A 12,435-nucleotide genomic window follows, 5' to 3' on the forward strand; every position below is an offset into this window, starting at 1 on the left:
TGGGCGTCGTTGCCCAGGGGTGAGGAGGGCGGGACCCGCCCTCCTCTTCAGCTCTTTGCGACGGCCACTGTCTTTTTTTTTTTATATATATAAATTAATTTTTAATTAATTTATATATTAAATGAGAGAGAAGGGCAAAAATATAAAAACATAACTTTCATATTAAAATCGCAATCAAAGCGCGTGTGGCCCAATTTTTGTACGGAGGGGATTTTTTGAACTTTATTTTATATCATAGAGAGTATTTGATACTTTAGTTTTAATAAAGGATATCTTGAATATTCCTATTACCACATGAGTTTCTGAATTTTTTCCAATAGAAAATAGAATGCATGTGTTTGTTCTTTGCCCGTTCGCTCTATAGGTTTGGAGTTTTTCTTCTGTACTTTTGCCTCTCTTATGGGTGGATGCAGATTGTGGCAGCCCAACTTGATGATGTGGATTTTGGTTTATCCCTTTGTTTATGTTGGGCAATTTAGTGGTGAACAAACTGTCGTGTAATGCCGTAACTCACTATTTAGCTCAAGTTGCTCGTGCTTCTGCCGAGGGTGGACATGATGCCCCTCCAGCAGTTACAGACGCTAAAAAATTACAGGGAATGAAATTGCTCTTCTCTTGTCCCCTAAAACAAAAGGGTATTTGCCACGTACCCACAAATAACATTGTTGTTGGCCAAACAAGAAACAATTGCGTGTAAGAACATTTTTTAAATAAATGATTGCCACTTGAGTACTATATTATTCGATGGATGCTTACACCCACAATGATGAAAACACACACATTCGACAAAAATCAAATCAGTAATTGGCGTCAGCAAAGGTAATTGAATATTAAGGTTAACAATTATTGGTTAAGAGTGCTAATCCTTATCTTGATGACTTTTTCTTTTTGCTCTCTATTTTCCAACCATCCAATCAACCCATCTAAATTTGCTGATCAAATGCTAATGATAAGCTTTTCTAGTTTGTGTTTTGACTTGAAAGGAAAAGGGAGGAAGAAAGTGTCAAAGTTTGATTCGCGTGGTTGGATTAATTTAGAAATAATTCCTTCTTTCTTTTTTATTTTTCTTAATTAATTATACTTTTCCCCTCAACTTGACTCACTCAAGCTATGAAATTAATGTATGTTTTATACACTATAGGAAACAATTTATTATGGGATCTTACTTCTCTTTGAAAAATATTAAAATTTTAAAATTATCGTTTGAACCTGATAATGTAAAACAACTAGTTTAAATAAAACCCAACTCGATAAAGTTCTTAGAAAGGTCGACATTCCATCAGACAACTTCCTCTTCTTTGATTCCGTGCAAGAATAAGTACTTGAAAATTTAATGAATTATAAAAAATCTAATAGAAATAGAATCTAGTTCGAGAAATGAATTCTTGGCTATTAGTTTGAAGGACTAGAGCAATAACCATTCATTGATCGGTGAAATTAATGATTAAAACGGACCATCTAGGAGAGGATTCAAAAGAAATTATCTTAAACCTAAAGAATTATAATATGAGGATTAGGCATAAACAACACTACTTGTGACTTTTTCCCTTGTAATACATATCTACTATTTTATTAAAAGCGACATATATTAAGAATCCTATGGTACTAAAATATTTGTCCTGAAATGTATGGTGAGGTCATGAAAATGGAATATTGAGGCATCGGATTCGCATATGTCATGTATCTTACTTTATTATTAATTAAATGGTATTATTCATTAATTGTTAGATATTATGCGTGAGCTAGTGCGTCTGCGTCATGTTACACTGCCTGCATCTCTTCGAACCTAGCACTTGGACGATATTCGCTCATTTTCGAAGGAAAAAAAAATAACAAAAGTTAAGAAAACAACAAATAGCACATATTGCAAAATTAAACGTTTCTAATATTTGTTATTGGGAAAAATACAAGCAACTTCCGTGTGATATTGCAAAGGAGCAAATTACCCTCTTATAAAAAAATGAATAGTGATTTACCTTTTTGTATTTTTTAAAATACAATAATTTATCCCCCTATAATTTTTAAAATGAATTGCTTCATTTTAAAAAATATAGGGGAATAAATTGCTATATTTTTAAGCCTCTCTTCAATCTTCTTACACATATACATGGACATATATAATCTCATAACCATATACCTAATACTATATGTTTATATAAATATTTAATCACCCTACAAAAAACAAAAATACTATATCCAAAAGGAAAAGAGAAAATTTTCATCTTATAACGTTGTCCCAAATTCATTTTGGTCTCTTAACTACTTTGGTGGTATTAGATTTAATCTTTTATCTTTAAATTTTGCGTAGATTTGGTCCTTCAACCTAATTAATGACCATTTTGTACTTTAAATGATAAAAGCTTAATAGTCTTTCCCAAAAAGAAAATGATGAAAGTTTAATAGTTCATCCTCATGCCCTTAAAAAGCCCATTATGCTTTCGAAATAAAATTAACCCTTTATAAATCTTACCTCGTTTTGACCACCTTGTTCCCGGATATTTCAAGTCTCAATTTTATGTACTTCCTCCAACCATACAACTACAACAAATAGTTCGCAGGTACTTGGCTTCTTTAGCAACAGATAGCATAGTCATATTTTGTTTACTACCTCAGGGCATAAAAACACTCCAAATGAGAAACTTAATAAAATTTTAGATAAGCATGTTGAATAGAAGCCTTTAATAATTGAAGAAATATTGAAAATATTACCTAGATACTTATTTCTCTATTGAAGGAACAACTATTTACTTGCTATGGAAAAGAGGACTTGACAGATTGGGAAAATCCACATATACTAAAAGAATTCAAAGAATTGAAATTATAAAGACTCGATTTATTTTTTGAAGAGTTGGAGAAGTTTTCTGATGTCTTCCGTTCGCTTCTGACCTCTTTGTTTTTAATAGTTCGCGGCTTCAAACACAAACTTCAAACTTGTTCTTAGATAACGTCACTGCGTTTGTCACATATTTTGGCTCTCTACTTTTCAGCTATGGTTATTATGGCTTGTCAGCCATGTGCTTGCTAGTTGGTATCCTTAATTTTTCTGACCATTGGTGCCTTTGTCTTCTTCTACCGATAGTCTTTCTTTCAATTTTTACATCTTAAGATTTTTATCTCATTTTGTAAAAATTCTTTCTTTTATCTATTTATGATTTTGGTTTAGATTTCTTTTGGGTTATCTGGATTTTTGTCTTGAAGAAGGACTTTTCCTATTTTTCACAACAAATGCATATGTGGGTATGTCATTGTCTAACATGCATCATGTTGCATGTCTTCTTCCTTGTGGCCTCTTTTGCAGGTAGCTTATTTTCCTAAACGAGCATTCTTTTCTTTTTGAATAAGCTCTCTATGAACTCAGTATTTTTTTGTATTATGGAGTTTAATAAGAATGGTTCATTTAATTTATTCGAAAATATTTTAAACAGATATTTTCACTATGTCCATCTCAGTGAGACAGACCTAATATTTCTAAACTCTTCTGATAGATATTTCATCCTTACTAAGGAAGATACCATGGGAGTTTCTTCTACGGCAGCCTTGACTTTGTTGAAGGGAAAGATACAATTTACCCCCCTGTGTAAAGCGAAATGAGCAATTTACTCCTTTATGAAAAATAAAGCAACAATTTTATCCCCTTGTGTTATCAGAAATAGAGCAAAATACTTCCTTAGGTCCATTGGTGCACTACACGTGCCCCATGTGCATATGAGCATCAATTTTAACCAATAAAAAATATTTTATATATATTTAATTTAATATATTATACATATATATTTAGAAAAATAATATTTAATATATGAAATATTAAATATTATATGTTTGTTATATAAAAATAATATACTATATATATATATATATATATTTTCCTTTCTTCTTCCTCTTCCTACCGTTGGACAATCGCCGTCGCCACCCTCCTCCTCTCCTCTGTCGTCGCCCCTCCTCCTTTCTCCTGCCCCTTCCGTCTTTATCATCCCCCATCGCTACCCTCTTCCTTCGTCCCTTTTCGATGCCCAAATCAGGTTCCCACCACCCTTCCCTCGTCCTCTTCCTCCCCCTTCGTCCTCTCCTCCCCCAATCCTTCTTCCTCTTCCATTTCTAGTGTCCAAATCAGCCTTCCCCATGCTTAGATGTGCCGCCCCTCACTGGTCTATCTCTTCTCTATATATATAAATAGTTTGTATTAGAATATATATATATATATATATATATTCAAATTTAATTATATATAATATATAATTTTAATTTTATTAATTTAGATCTAAAACATTGATCTAAATTTGATAAAATCTATATTGTTGATTTATTAGTTACGGTTATTAAATAAGGATATAAATATTATTGTTTAAATTTTAAATTAAAAAAGCGTGTGTGACTCACGAAACGCGTCAACAGGGTAAATTGCTCTATTTCTGATAATACAGGGGGGTAATTCCTCATTTCCATTAATACATGGGGGTAAAATACATTTAACCCCTTTGTTGAATGCTACCATGTTAGGTCTCTGAAATTTAATAAAATAAAATGCTGGGTGACCCTTTTTCTATAACTTTTGGAGGCGATGGAATAAACTTAAGCTCCAAACTATATCCTCGTTTAACGTGAGGATTATTTTCCACGAGTCATAGACCTCCCTACTGATCTATTCCGAAAGTTTTGATATTTTCGAAAATCTTAGTGATAGTATTGACTGAAACAAGAGCTCAAAAATCATACCATTCTCAAACTTTTCTTGGTTTCGACCCTTCGAGCATCCAAATCCGGTATGCGTCTACTAAAATTTTGATTCGGTTAACCTTAGAAGCACTTGTCGTCGGCCTAAGGTTAATCTTTTCTTCTTTTACCTTAGTGTTGCTGGATTAACTTGAATTATCAGGAATTCGCACTTCCTGTAATTTGATTGTTCTCTTCTCACCAGAATCTATTAATGAGAACGAAGCAGCGCGCCTGAGAAGCTGGGCAATTAGATTTTCTTTGCTAGGTGGAATACTTTACCAACACAATTTTTCTCAGCCCTACCTCCGGTGATTGTTGGAGGAAGAGGGCAGAAACGTATTACATGAGATACATGAAGGATCCTGTGGATACTAGACAAGTAGTGTGGCTCTTGCAGGTAAAACTTTATGAGCAGGATACTTTTGGCCTATTCTCAAAAAAGATCCGATAGATTACGTAAGGAGGTGTGAGTAGTGCCAAAAGCACTCCCAACTCATCCACTTACAGCTGAACCATTCAAGGTCCTTTCAGCATCCTGTTCGTTTTTCTAGTAGGGAATGGATAGAAGGGGTCATTTCCCAACTGTGCAAGGACAATGCAAATTCCTACTGGTAGCAGTGGACTCCTTTACAAATGCGTGGAAGTTTAGCCCCTTGCCAAAATCACAAAAAGCGAAGTGTTCAAATTCTTCTGGAAAAAAACATAATTTGTAGGTATGGCTTACCTCATACACTTATTCATGACAATGGTCATCACTTTAAGGGTTGAAAAATCCAAGATTTTGGTGTGCTGACATAGACATCAAACAACGCTTCACTTTAGTAACCTACCCCAAGCTAATGGGCAGGTAGACGTTATGAACCGCAACCTGGTGCAAGGCATAAAAAAAAAAAAACTGAAATAAGTAGGAGGACAATAAGTAGACACCTTGCCCAGTGTATTGTGGTCCCATAGGACCCAACCCATATCACCCATTCGAGAGATACCTTTCAACTTGGTGTATGGTTTGGACGCTGTTATCCCTGGAAACCTAAAGAATTCAACATTACGAGCAGTAAAGAAATGATATCCTATTGTGTACCTACCTGAACTTAATAGATGAAGTTCAAGATGATGCTTGGACATGCATGAAAAGCTACAAACAAAAGGTGGTCAATGCCTACAATAGACGCCGCCAGCTTACTTGCTTCAAGCTCAAATAAGCCACCCCTTGGTGGTACACCCATTCTAATTCATTTTTTTTGTATCGACTGGCAATGAACTCTCCTCTAGCTTGCACATTCTTGCTCATTTCATTGACTATGGGTCATAATAAAGGATAAATTGCATAAGACCCCCAATGTTTTAAAAATTTAGTTGAAAACTCCCTTATATTAAAAAAATAGGTAAAAAGACCTTTGTGGTTTAAAAAATTGTGCACACTCTCCCCTTCTGTTAATTAGGGTTAATAGTGTTAAAACTTTTACCAAATCGCCCGTTATACCCTTGTAATGACAATCTTTGATCCTACTAATAAAAAATGAAAGGTTCAAAATCAAAAAATATTTTATATATAGATATATACAATTATACATATAAGTATATACACATATATATATACAAAGGGAGCGACATATCGCCGCCCAAAGCTCTGGGGAGGTGATGCATCGCCGCCAAAACCTCGTGGATGGCGATAAGTGGGAGACCAACCACCCTTTCAATGGCGTGGCTGGGCCACCGCCATCGCCCAAATCCAAGGCGATGGGCGACGGGTGACCGCCATCAATGGCATGTAGACTTCTATTTTTGGCCATCATCTTGCTTTGAAATGCACCTATTGGCAACATGAGAAACTTGTCATTGATAATCTACTTGAGGAGGAAAGGGCCAAGCTAACAGCCTGTGAGAAAGAAAAGGCCGACCTCGAAGCACAATTGCGAGAACAAACCCTTCGATTCCAATCTGAGATCACTACTACTCGAAGAATCGGCTAAGGCTGAAGGTTTCTTTGCAGATCGCATGGCTGGTCGAGAAGAGGGATTGAATGAAGGTCGTATTGAGGGTCACGATGAGTATCTTGCTTTAGACGATCACAAACAAAAACTGGAGACTGCTCGTGCTCAGGGTCGCAACAAGTATCTGCCATCCAACGATCACAAGAGACTCTTATGGGATACTTGTATATAAGGTTCCAGAGATATTCTGAAGTCCTTTGCATTTCACGTTGCTGTGGAAATCAAATCTATCGACTACCTAATATAGGGTTTCGATTGTTGTACCTCCCAGATCCAAAAATTGAAAAGCCTTGTGGAGGGTATCATCACAAACTGGTTCGACCTTTCTTCGCATGGTAACCTCTCTGCCTTTCCCGAGGAAGAACCTCCAAAGCACAAAAACGATGAGTTCGGGTTCTTGGTGGAAAAGATTGAAAAGATGGATAAAGATGAAGACACTACATAGATGTTTGGACTTGAAATTTGGCCCTTTTATATAAGTTGCACTACCATTTTCCTGTTGCCTTTTTGTAATGGGAATAGCCTCTCTATCTCCACCTGACTTGTTCTTGAAACAATTGTCATATTATGAGAACTTTATTAATGCAAAAAGTTTTCTTTATGATTGTGAAGTCAGGTGCCTTCACAGAAAAAATAGAATTAATTTCGGATCAATGTTGGAGTGATCTTCCTTTTGACGATCTTTCTCAGATCGAAATAATTAGGTTATATTTTTCAGTCGCAATCGCCATACAATTTTCGGATCGTTGGAGTTTTTTTCATCTTTTTGAGATAAATCTTTCTCAAATGAAATAGGTTCCTCAAATAGCGACCTCTCTCAGGTTGAAGGTCTTTTTCAAACACGATCTTTCTCATATCAAAATAAGTTCTTCAAATTGCAACCTTCTCAGTTCCATCTTTTTCAGACGCAAATTTTTCAGGTCGTTAATCATTTATAGCAATACAATTGCAACTCAAAATGCTATTTATGATGTGCGAGCTCGCAAACATAGAGAATATGATCGCCCTTTTTCCAGGCTTCGTTATATATATATGCTTGTACCAGTCTTCAAAAGACCTTTCTCAGGACATTGCAGAAATGAAAATATAATCTTCTTTATCTTTAACTCTAGCAAAAACATTGATACCTGCAAAAATTAATACTCCAGGTAAAAATAATTGAAACACAAGCCCACATACCTATACTCTGGAGCTCCCGTCTTCTTCACCAAATAACCCCTTTCATAGGAGCATTACCAAATTGTCCTCCTCGCTTCCTTTTTCTTGCTCGAGTTCCTCAATGCTTCGTGACCTGCTCCGTGATCGACTTCTTGCTTTGCCAGGGCATTTTTACCACTACCCCCTTCTGTCTTCAGTATGATTTTCTTGAAGTATCCCTGTTGGATCAATCTTTCTATCTCCCCCCTCAACTGATACAATCCTCGGTGCCATGCCCCTTTTCCCTGTGAAACCTATAATACTTGTTGGAATCTCTAGTCTTGCTCAACCATTGCAGTAGGTCATCTTTTTCAAGCATCATCATGACTTTGGCTTTAGTAGTACCTAACAGTGCATAGCTATGATATTTCGATTGGAACGACCTCTCATCCTCAGGTCGTTTTTGCCTATCACGATTTTCAATCCATTCCCCGTCCTTGATTGCATTCATTTCCTCCTTGTCGATATATTTTCGGGCTAGTCGCATTAACTATTTTACATCTTTAGGAAGATTCCTTGCTAAGGTCGACGCAAATGGTCCCTTCTTCAACCCATGAAACAATGTGCTTGTCATCATGTCAATCCTTAGATCGTGCACCTCAAGAGTCTCATTATTAAACCTCCCTATGAAACTCTTTAGGGATTCGTTACTTTTCTGTCGGACAGTGTAGAGGTAGGTGGTTGATCACTTCACTTTCCTTTTACTAGCAAAATAAAAAGCGAACTTCTGAATTAATTGTCCTTACGATTCGATGGTTCCACTCAGCAAACTGGTGAATCACTCTTCTGTCTTTCCTGTCAAAGTTGTCACAAATAATTTTGCATTAATCGAATTAATTTGTCCATATAAGTTCATCACCAACTGGAAAGCGGGCACGTGTTCCTATGGATCCTTAGATCCATCATATTTAGGTAGATCAGGCAGCCGAAAAATGGACCCACTACTTTAGTTAGAATTTTGTTGGCAAAAGGTGAGTTTCTATTCTCCGTCACCAGCTCGCCTCGCTTCTTCAGGTCGTCTATCTATTGCCTCAATCTTTCTATGTGTCTCCCCACATTTTCAACTTCTGCTCCCGATATTGCTGGCTCCTTTCTTATCCTACTCTTACTAGATGCTGTGTCTGACGCCCCTCTCTCTTGGCTAGCTTCTGGTATTTGCTCTATATGACTCGTCCTTCCCTTGTGGTCATCTTCTATCATCTTTTCTTTATTTTTGAACAAGCTTCTCCTCATTGATTCTCTAGCAGCATGCGTCACTGTTCTCCTTTCATACTTCACCATAACCTTCCTGCTAGTCCTGCTAGTTAATCATTCGTTGCAATTCTTCAATCGTTAAATGCAACACTCTCCTCCTGTTACAGAGGGACTCGCTCCACTTGTTCTTGCCTCGATGATTCTGACATGGTGGATTCTCCTTTTTGAAAATCTAAAAATCTTTCGACCACCTTGAGACCAAATAAAAATACTTTCCTCAAATTTTCCACAGACGGCGTCAAATGATCCGAGTCGAAATCCTGCGACCTCCTTAGTTGGGATAATCCTCTAAGTTGTTCGAGATCGCTACCTCTCCCAAACTAGTGTAAGGGCCCTGAGAAAAGAGAAGCAAATCATTAGGCTCGTTGGGGCGGCCACCAATTAAAACCCTCCGATGCTTAAACCAGTATTGGAATCAAGGTCGCCAGCAAACTGGCGAGCTCAAGCAATCTAAAATAGAGTGTTGAACATAATGAGTCTTACCATAAATGCACTGACCATGGAATATTTATAGCATAGGAGGGGTTCAATTGTCCAATAGCTTTCCGCCACGTGTACCGGGTAATAGGGCGGTCCCCGACCCGAATGACGACCCCACCCCATTAAAAAGACGCGGATCCTCTAGGTAAACTTTCAATTTTAAACTCATTCAAAGGTAAAATAATTCTTTTCAGCTAAAATTAAGGTTATACTCATCAAATAAAGGCTAAATTTATTATGAACTTTAATTTGAAATACAATTATTAATCAACTTATTTACGCTTGTAATTAGTACATTATTGCAAAATCTTAATATCAGCATATACAATCCCAACATTTTTTACAGGGATTAGAACTTGTTTAAGGTATAAAAATCCATTTGGGGGCATCTTGGGTGCCATGTATGGTCCCCACATAAGGTTTTTTCGTCTTCTTTTTCTTTTTCTTTTGGTCTTAACTAATGAAGAGGTTCTTTGACTCTTCTATTTCTTTTTCTTTTCATTTTTGTTTAGAGGGTGTCGGATGATACATTACAATTAACCCTCATACCATCTGATTTGGAATAAAGTCAGTCTAAAATCTCGTGAAATTAAGATTACAATGAGAAATAAGAGAGTATAACATAGGAGAAAGATAATGATAAAAATACCTGTCCATTGGTCTGTCCAGCAACTTGGTGACAATTGTCAGCAGCTCAGAGGTCATGCCCTGATTCATATACTCCATACGAAAAATTGTAAAGAAATAAAGCTACATTAATTAGGTGAATATCAATTTAAAACTGGGTGATGTCCATCATGTGGTTTCATTATTTAAAACTGGGTGATGTTCATGTGGTTTCAGACAATGAATGAACAACTCCCAAATTTTGGTCTCTATTCAGCTGTTTAAGGACAGGGAAAAAAAAACATAATAATGAGAAGTTGTGCATACGTTGTAGGTCATATATAGACATTCTCATGTGATGAGGTCCTTTAGGCCTATGAAGAGCCAAACCAGCTGATGCATTACACATACCACAAATTGTTTACTAAATAATAAAAAAAAATCCCTTATTATTTATTTAAATCGAATTCTAACCTGCAAGTTGTATACCTCAAAGTCAACCCAAAAGTTGATGTATTCATCCCGTGTAGCTGAGCAAATACTTGAGTTATTGATAGGTTTAGTCTCTTTGGAACGTACTACGTGTGATGTATATGTAGAAATATATATTTATTGGTGAATAATTCAAATATTAATATATATAATTATATTTTCAAAAAAAAATTGATAATAATTTGTTAGTAATTTAGTTCTAAATTAATTTACTTGATACTATTAAATAATTATTAGAGATTCATCGAATAATTAAACTTTGATACGCATTTAAATTTAATTAAAAATAGTGGTTTTGTTGTCGATAACTAATTTTATTACTAATATACTTTTGTTAACCTTAACATTTGTTCTTATAAATTTATTCTGCAGATAAATATATTTCTCTTTTGTTAGTATATAATTGAGATATAGTCTATGAATAATATGTTAGTATATTGTTATTTTTAATTGTTATCCATATTTATTCTCAATTTTATAGAGATTTATCATATTTTAATAATATATTAATTATAAAAGCTATTTTTTTATTTTTTTATTGATATCTTTTTATTTCTAAATATTTAAAACTTATTGATATACTAATTTTTTTCAATGAAATAAACTTTCAGTATCAAAATAACTATATTTTGCATCCTGTGTGGCATAATAGTTATGTTAATTATATTTCAGGAGCAAAGCAAATCATTAAGGCAAAAAGTAACCAAAGTGAGATTGGTTAAGCATGAATGAGTTTGAAATTGACGTAACCAACCACATGATCTCACCAATCCCTAATCTAATAAGTACACTCCTCAAGAAATTCAATTCTACTATATCGTATGGCTTACTCAATTCAAGCTTTTCAGAGCAAAGAAACCATTCGAGCCACATGATAAGTTCTTAATAAAATGGTTAATTTCATGCAACTAGAACATTATCCATTATCAGGCAACCAAGAATAAATGCAGACTGTAAGGGGAAATGATAGAGTATAATATAGGTTTCATGAGGTTTGCAACACATTTAGAGACTATAGGCATGATGACATTACACAGGCTAATCGGATGAAAATGTGCTACTAATTTAGGCTCCTTGCATTTGGAAATAAAAACAATTTGTGTGAAATCATCTTATGCAATAAATAGCCATGAAAAAGTTCTGTATTTTCCAGTCACAACAACCCAGTTATGAAGAACAGTCGAACCCAACATTAGTCGAAGATCTTCCAGAAGAAAAGCAATGTAGCTAGAGTCGCGTTTTAGCATAACCCTTTCTTCCTTTTGTATTCACGTTTCTTTTAGTTATTTTCAGCTTGAGAGTTAGTTAGAACAGTTAGGCGTTGGTTTATGTTCTGAATGTTCTTGTTCTCTCTATCAGAAATTTTCAGTTTTCGAGATTATTTGAGATCAAAAGTTTTTCTCTTGATATTGTTCTTGTTATTTCCACGGTAGATTTCTTCATGGTATCAAAGCTATTGCCATGATGGTCTCTGCATATCGTTCTGCAATTAATTTTTGATTACATATATCTTGATCCAACGAGATAGCTTGGTTCTGTAATACCTATGGCGAATACCTCAAACATTTTTCCTGATGTTTTAAGTGGAGAAACAAGAATCGGAGCTTAATTTGTGGCTGCACGGAATCTATCGAATGACAACTATGCTTTAGTGATGATATTCCTTCCATTCAATGGAACTAATTGGCTGTCATGGAGC

Source organism: Sesamum indicum, linkage group LG5, assembly GCF_000512975.1.
Source record: "Sesamum indicum cultivar Zhongzhi No. 13 linkage group LG5, S_indicum_v1.0, whole genome shotgun sequence".
NCBI classification, from domain to species: domain Eukaryota; kingdom Viridiplantae; phylum Streptophyta; class Magnoliopsida; order Lamiales; family Pedaliaceae; genus Sesamum; species Sesamum indicum.